The 8,226-nt window shown below is 38.5% G+C and overlaps 1 protein-coding gene across 3 annotated transcripts in view; it reads right to left on the reverse strand.

Annotated features, from left to right (window-relative positions):
• Positions 1 to 7,093, reverse strand: part of LOC116719203 (multiple epidermal growth factor-like domains protein 11) — a 99,276-nt gene extending 92,183 nt beyond the window's left edge. For 2 of the 3 annotated variants that reach the window (XM_032561660.1, XM_032561659.1), the window contains exon 1: positions 6,881 to 7,093. The gene's annotated coding sequence lies outside the window, so the exon portion shown is untranslated. The remainder of the gene's footprint in view (positions 1 to 6,880) is intronic. The other variant, XM_032561661.1, reaches the window with a different exon arrangement.
• Between the last annotated feature and the right edge of the window lie 1,133 nt (positions 7,094 to 8,226).

Consider the following 8,226-nt stretch of genomic DNA (forward strand, 5'->3'; position numbering starts at 1 on the left):
AACTAACCATTTAGCTTTAAGCTAAATATTCATCTCTGAGCTAGAGCTAAATATTTAGTTGATTTAGTTAGCTCAGAGCTAAATATTTAGTTGATTAAGTTAGCTCAGAGCTAAATATTTAGTTGATTAAGTTAGCTCAGAGCTAAATATTTAGTTGATTTAGTTAGCTCAGAGCTAAATATTTAGTTGATTTAGTTAGCTCAGAGCTAAATATTTAGTTGATTTAGTTAGCTCAGAGCTAAATATTTAGTTGATTTAGTTAGCTCAGAGCTAAATATTTAGTTGATTTAGTTAGCTCAGAGCTAAATATTTAGTTGATTTAGTTAGCTCAGAGCTAAATATGTAGCCCAGAGACAATATCTGTCTCTGATGTAGCTAAATATTCCAAGCTAGCAAAATGAGCTAAATATTTAGTGGATAAACTAAATATTTGGTTAGAAACTGAAACATTTATAAATGAATAAATAACATGGTGAAAATACAACATTAAAAAATTAAACCCTATATTTTTGTTCTCTAATTTTTTAGACGCTAAATAACCAAAATTATTGTTGATTTTCAACAGTAACTTTACAAACAGCAGCATTTCATAATTTGGACTTTCTCTTAAATATAAGACTTGCTTTTGATGAAAGTCCTGGACTTCATCATCATCATCATCATCTTTGCTTGTACTTGTGACAGTGCAATGACAATAACGTTGAATTCTATTCTATTCTATCTTCATCTCCAGACGGAGGGATGTTCCTCCATATTGTTCCAGAACATGAAGGAGTAAAAACTTCCTGGGTTTTGTGCAGCTTTAGATTTGAGCCGGTTGCTAACAGGATGAGGAGATTAGCTTCAAGCTTCAGCCTGAAGAAATGACAGATTTCCTGCTGGAAACTGTTTCACTGTTTGTCCTTGGACTCCGAAAAGCTGCAGAACAAAAAGAGTCGAAGTCTGCAGAGACTTTCCTAAGCCCCGCCCCTCCAGCTCACCTGAACCATCATGGCCGACAATCAGAGCAGTTCAAGACTCCACTGAACGGCCAGAACCTCCAGAGTCCGACGCCGTTACAGAAAAACAAAGGAGGCTCCATTTACACCAAAACACAGAAATTCTTCATTTCTGAAGTCAAAAAATTCAGAGAAAAAACTTTATAAAAAACAGACAAACCAGGTCATTCCTGAGTTTAAAAAAGCAAAACTTTTATAGAATATTTTTTAGATTAATATCAGAAAATTTCTAGAAAAACTTGGAGATGTTCTGGATTCATAAAGTCAAAAATGTGCAAAACAATCTCAAAATTTGAAAATTTCTAAAAGCTAAAAAATAGCAATTCTTGAGTTTTAGAAGTCAAAGATTTGGTTGAAATTTATTTTTAGATTTGCTAAAAAAAAAAAAAAGTTTCTCAAAAATTTCTGAGATTAATCTGAAAAATGTTAGTTTTCTCTCATAAATGTAATAATTACTGAATAGTGAATAAAAGTGAGAAAAACGTGCGTAGATTTTTTTGTAGCATCAGAGGGAAATTATTAATTATTCACATGAAAGAAGTGGAAACATGAAAAACCGATTAAAGGGAAACAAACTAAGTAAAAAAACAAAGATTCTTATGTTTGTTTACTCGGATTAGAAACTATTTTGTGCAAATATTGAGCAAAATGCATTTCCAGTTTTCTTCACTGAATGTAAAATTTGTCAAAAAGATTTTAGTATTTATAAAAATGACCAACATGTGAATCCCAGACTGACGGCGTAAATATTTCCTCCGCTTTGCCTCCTAATTCTCGTCCCAGTTTGTTTGTGGAGCGCCAGCTGGTTGCTAGGCGACCAGAAGGCGCCGTCACGCGGCGTTCCTCTGGACGCCGTTTAATCCACGGAGACGTTTGAAACCATCAGATAACCTGGGAGCTCAATCCACCCAAAGGTCACTCAGACGGCAGCAGGAGCTGAACGGAGCGCCGGGTCTGGCAGAACCTGAGCGCCGGGTCCGGCAGAACCTGAGCCACGGCGGCCATCTTTGATCAAACAGGAGGAAATGATTCTGCAGATTTTCATCTTAAACTCTCAACTCTCACTTTATTCAGCTCAATGTTCTTTAATATTGGTGGAGCTTTTTTAGGTTTGGTAACTCGTTTGAGTCTTTCCTGCTCTGACCTTTGACCTGGTCAGAGGTCAGAGATGTGGGGTCACATTCTTTCTTCTGAGATCAGAACCACCCAAGTTTCTACTGGTCCGACTTTAAACCAGTTCACCTGCTTATGATCATAACAAACATCATAACTATAAATTAAAACGAAATAAACTTCATTTTATAAACATTTCTATGTAATTTAGAGGAAAATCATAAAAGTTATCAGATCAAAATCATTACAAATCTTCAAATCTGCGTTTTACACACACACACACACGCACGCACACGCACACACACACACACACACCCCGACACACAGCTGTGTGTGCTCCGCCTGCTGCACGCTCACAGACTCTGAGTTATTAACGATGGTGGAAAAACTTCATGAACTGATGCTGGCAGAGGAACCAGGAATCATGAACTGGACTGTGAGCTGCGAACCGAACTCATTAATCAGAACCAGGCGACTCGTTTCCTCCTGAGGCGGCAAATATCAGATAAAACCTGCAAGAAAACCCAGGAAGGAGCCTGACAAATTCAGACGCTCCATCAGGATCAGAATTGCACTGAAATATCAGATAAATATCGGTAATCTGCAGTTTAAACATCGGATCTTGGTGGTTTAACCCTTCCAGGCTGAATGTGTCGGCGACGATGGAACCGAATTTGCAGTAATTGGGCGACACTTTGCTGTCTGAAAAATCCCAAAGCTTTCTGAAAGATTTCCAGCCGATCTCGGGTTATTACGGTAATTTAACTCGCGCCGCAGCAGGAAGTGAAATTAATCTGGAAAGTTCTGGTTGTTTTGGATAAATGGGCAAATATATATTTACTCACAGGACATTTAAAGAACTAATATAATTAAAATATCCAGGTGGAGATTTGAAACTCAGAGGGTAAAATATTGTGAGTCAACGGTTTAAATATCAGATTTTGGTGGTTTAAAAATGATTTAAATATCGGATTTAGAGACAAGAACGGGATCGGAGGGAATTCCCGAATCTTTTCCTCCTTTATAACAACCCTGACCTGACCCCTCCTCCGCCTGTTTCTGTCCCTCATGGCCTGCAGGGATAAACTCAGGAGGTTTTATAACGGTGCACTCTCTCTCGCCCCTCCCAGCAGAAGCACTTAAATCTCTTTCATGTTGCTTTTCTTCTCTCTCTCTTCTTTGTCGCAGCCTGAATGCGACGGCGGGAGCCGCCGGCTGCTGGCCTTAATGCTCCTCCACCGAATCTCACGGCCGCTGCTTTGTTGCTGTTCGTCCTGAGAAAACGCCGTCCTGACTGAAGTCGCTCCATAATTCATCAAACACAAACCACTTCTGGATTCACTTCATTTCCTGCATCTTAATCAGCTGCAGTCAAAAGGAGACAAACACGTTTAATGAAGTTCAACAGAAAACTTTGGTTCGATATTCGGCTCATTAATAATCACGTTTCTCTTCCAGGTTTGGTTTCGTTCAGGTTTTCTCCTGCTTCTCTTCCGTTTGTCAATTTGCTTTTATTTGTTTTATTCAGTTGATTTTTTTTTTGGCTGTTTCCATCTATATTTTTTCTGGATTCTTCCTAAATTTTTCAGTGTCCTTCCTGCTTTATACGGAGGACTGAGCCTGCCAAAATTATCAATAAGTGTAGAAATAAATGGCTTAAGAAAGTAATTCTTGAGAACAATATTGCACGGGAGCTGCAATGGAAATTTCGTTGAATTCTGTTCAATGACAATAAATGCTATCTATCTATCTATCTATCCAAAAAATAAGAACTTTCCCAACTTATTTTGTTATTCGGCGTGACTAATTCATATTAATATATCACATTTATTTTTCATTTTTTCCCAGTCTTAGTGTTTTGTAAATTAGTTTCCTTTTATCTCTTCATATTCTGTATTTAATATATATTTTTTGATTTCCCATTATTTGGGAAAAATAAGAAAAAAATAAATGAGAAATAAAAAAGGAACTATAATGGAAAATTAGATATTAGTGATAAAGTTAAATACCACTGAAAATGATAAAAATAAGCATTTTTTTCAGATGAGTCATTTACTTTAACAAGCCATTTACTTATTTTCATATTTTCCACCTGCTTCTTATGGAAGACTGATCCTGGCAAAACTGGCGATAAATGAAGAAACAAATGAAGTAAATAACGTGACAAATATTGTGTCTAAACAATTATTGCCAGTTTTGGCAGGGTCAGTCCTCCATAGATTTCCATCAGGCCAGTATTTTCTCTCTAAAAACAAAATGGCAGCAGGATTTTGGTTTAGATGCTGCTGGGTCGCAGGCGAGTCCGGTTTGTTCTGGTTCTGGTTGTTTTCATGTGTCGGTTTGTTGGTTGGGTAAACGATCCCTGATTGATCAGCCGATCACATGTATTGATCCGGAGGATTCCCAGTTTGAAAAGGTCCAGCAGACCGGAACCATGGGCTCCCAGTGCGTCTCTCAGACTGCCACCCAGAACCAACCGGGCCGCGGTTCTGATGATCGGAGATGAAAGTGAGCTGCTAACGAGGGCGGCGGCTCCCGGATCATTACAGGTGAGATTCTGGAAAACATCAGAGAACGTCTCGGCTTCCTTTAATCGATCGTTTCTTCTTCTTCTTCACTTCAAACGTGAAGCAGACGCTTTCTCCTTCCTGCCTAAACGTTGCATATCTGGCTGCGACGTTTCTCCAGTCAGGCAGAGTCTGCAGCTCAAACCAGATCAGAGGAACCGCACCGATCAGCACTCTACCTGCCGGTTCTGATTCTGACTCCATCCGATTCATTTTCAGCTACAAAACAATAAATATGCAGCAGAACATGAAGGAATAAACAGATTGTGGCACAAATATAAACAAGTGTTCGTATTTTATCTCAGTTTTACAGCTGGAGAAAAAACAGCATCAGCAGAAAAACAGCAAGGCTGAAACGTTTGTTCGGTTCCTTAAATGCCTAGAGGTGCAAATTAGCATCAAAGCTGAACTTACACTGAAGGTGGGTGCAGTGTTTAAATTTATAATCTCTAATTTATAGGCCTGTCACAATAAGCAATAAATTAATTAATCCCACAATAAATGTAAAAAAACATCTCAATAATTTCCATTTCATAATTTATCATTTTTCTCTCAAAATCTTCAGTTTGGTGTTTTGGTCTCTACTTTGTTTACAGAGATTTCATAATTTATTTTATTTGTTGTTTTGTTTATTTAAAATGTTTCCAGTGGAAACTGGAAACACTGGAGTTCACAGTTTTGATGCATTTAATCAATTTAGATTTTTCAGGGCTCAGTTAAAGCTGAATTTAATCTGTGGAGAGTTTATTGGAGCATCGCAAAACAAAAACTCAATTTAAAATGCAAACCTGAGAGAGAATTCAAATCAAAGTCTCTGACATGCAAAACTAAACAAACATTTAACCGATTTATTATCAACTATTGGAACCGAAACACCAGAGAGATCCAAACCACAACCAACCGATCAGAGGAGCCACTTACAACCCAATGTTATGGCAAAATATAGACAGAAAAAAACAGTAAATTTCTGTCAAAAAACTCTGAAATTTTGAGATTAATCTAAAAAAATTTATAGAAAAAAAACCAAGGAAATTTCAGAGCTGCAAAAGTGTAAAACGTGAGAAAAAGCTCAGAAATTGTGAGATTAATGGCAGAAATTTGCAAGAAAAAACATGGAAATTTCTGAGTCCAATAAGTCAAAGATATGCAAGAAAGAGACACAAAATGTTTTTAGTTTAATCTCAGAAATTTTCTAGAAAAAACCCGGAAATTTCTGAGTTTGAAAATACTTACATTTTTCCGATAATCTGAACAAGGACGTTTCTGAGCTCCAAAAGTACAAATTATGCAAGAAAAACCTAAATAAAATTTTTTTAGATTAATCTAAAAATATTTCAGAAAAATAGTTTACAAAGTGGAAAAATGTTCAGATTTTTAAACTCATTTCCGAGTTTTTTTTCTAGAACTTTTTCTTAGATTAATCTAAAATTTTTGACGGAAATTTACTCCGTCATAACTTCCTGATTTACTAGTTACAATAATTCAAAGCCAACCAGGAATCATGCAGTGAATGAAAGGTCCAGATTCCTGCAGCAGCAGCAGCAGCAGCGCATCCTCTTAAAAACAATTTAATTAAAGTAAAAGCTCAGGAAACATCAGCAGCTGCATTACTTTTATTGCAAGGCCACATTTGTGACAAATGTCTCGGTGACACATGGCTGCAGCGCTAAGTGGCGCTCAGCCCGCAGCTTAAATTACTCCGCTAACTGGATGCGGCCATCAGACCGAGCAGCGGCGGCGGCGGCGGCGGCGGCATCACCTGCAGCCGTGGACCTGCGTGCTGCTGCGCGGCGCCCCCTGCTGGCGGCAGAACCGAGCCCGCTTCAGGGCATCGATGGAATCAGCCTGACCTGCTGCTTGATTTAAAACAGCAGAACATGAGCGCGGACTGGGACTGGACCGGACCGGACCGGACCGGACCGATAAGAGCGCTCTGAGCAAACCGCTGCAGGAATAAACTGGAAATGTGTCAAACTTTTAATAACCGCCTTTTAGTTTTATTCATTCATTTCTCTGCTACAAGATTATTAATTCATTTAAGCGCTACAAACAGAAATGAAGCTTTGTGTATACATAAAAAAATATCAGCTTAAGTTAAAAGTGCCTCCACTCTGCCGGTTCTGGTCCCGGTTTGTTTCCAACATGAGTCCAAATCGCGTTAAAACAACCAAACAAGCTCCTGGTTCTGGTTCTCCAGCTTACCTGCAGCGGGTTCGGTCCAGAACAAAGTTGGGTCTGACGACGGCGGGCGGCGGCTCCTCTAGGTGAAGGTTTTCCCCAGAACAAGTCGGTCCTGAAGCGGCACCAAAGTCCTCAGCATCGCTGCAGTTTCCAACTTGAGTCTGAGATCCGCTGCAGCTTCTCTGCGCGGCGGAGCCGAAGATCAGCGGGCGGACCAAGAGGATTCACCCCCGCTTCCCTCAACCCACTGCAGCGGCTGCAAAGATCAGCAGAGGCGCCAAGAGGACGCCCTGCCGTCCAAGAATCGATGCTGCGTTCAGTGAGCCTCGGGAAAGCTGGGTTTTCTACTTACTTTTCTTAAAGCGTCTGTTACATTTGTTATAATTACGACGGTAGATTAGAGCCACTGTAGATAGAAAAAATATATATTTTCTGAGATAAATCTCCGAAATGTTCTAGAAAAAACAAGAACATTTCTGAGCTCCAAAAATAAAATAAAAAATTGCAAGAAAAAAATCTGAAATTTTGAGATTAAGCTGAAAAATTTTTCAGAAAAAACTTCGAAAGTTGCCAAAAGTCAAAAATGCTTGACTTCTGAAACTCGAAAATGTCCATATTTTTTTCTAGAAAATTTATCTAAAAATTTCAGATTTTTTTCTAGCAAATTTTCGTTTTTCCAAGATCAAAATTTCCCTTCCCCCTCTTTTTTCTTCTTCTAGGAAGTGTAGAACTTTAAAAACTCAGAAATTTCCAGGGTTTTTTGCAAAACATTTATGAGATTAATTAAATAAATTCTATTTTTTGGCAGAAATTTATGCCTCCTTCTTCCTATCTACAATGACCCTAATATGTTGTGGGAGACAATTACGGGATTCCAACATGGCGACGCAAATAGATATGGTACTTTGCCTCTTATGAACATAATTTCAAGCTTTACTTTCCACAAACTAACATTACTAACAGTTTAGAGCTGCAGACGATAAATGTGGCATTGATTTCAGACGCTCTCTTACGTGAGTGCCTTAATAAAATCAACATTTCAATCACATCTTCTGCTGTTGATGCCATTAGCGGCCATTTTGAAACGCGAAGTCGGCCTTGCAAGTCTTAGTAGACGGAGTTACTCCCAAAATCTGACTTCGGGGCTCGTGCTAGTTGATTTTTTCTAACTGGGAAATTGGAATTTCAGTTTTGACCAAAACTGGAATACTTCATAAAAAGTTACATAATCCAACTTTAGTCAATCATAAACAGCAGTTGCCCTAAATGAGCAACATTGTATTTATTGGGAAAAAAATGCTGCATTCCAGTTACCTCGGAACTCGGAAATGTATTTGACATCGCACCCAAGGAAACAAAAACAGAAG

The sequence above is a fragment of the Xiphophorus hellerii genome, chromosome 4 (genome assembly GCF_003331165.1).
Source record: "Xiphophorus hellerii strain 12219 chromosome 4, Xiphophorus_hellerii-4.1, whole genome shotgun sequence".
NCBI classification, from domain to species: domain Eukaryota; kingdom Metazoa; phylum Chordata; class Actinopteri; order Cyprinodontiformes; family Poeciliidae; genus Xiphophorus; species Xiphophorus hellerii.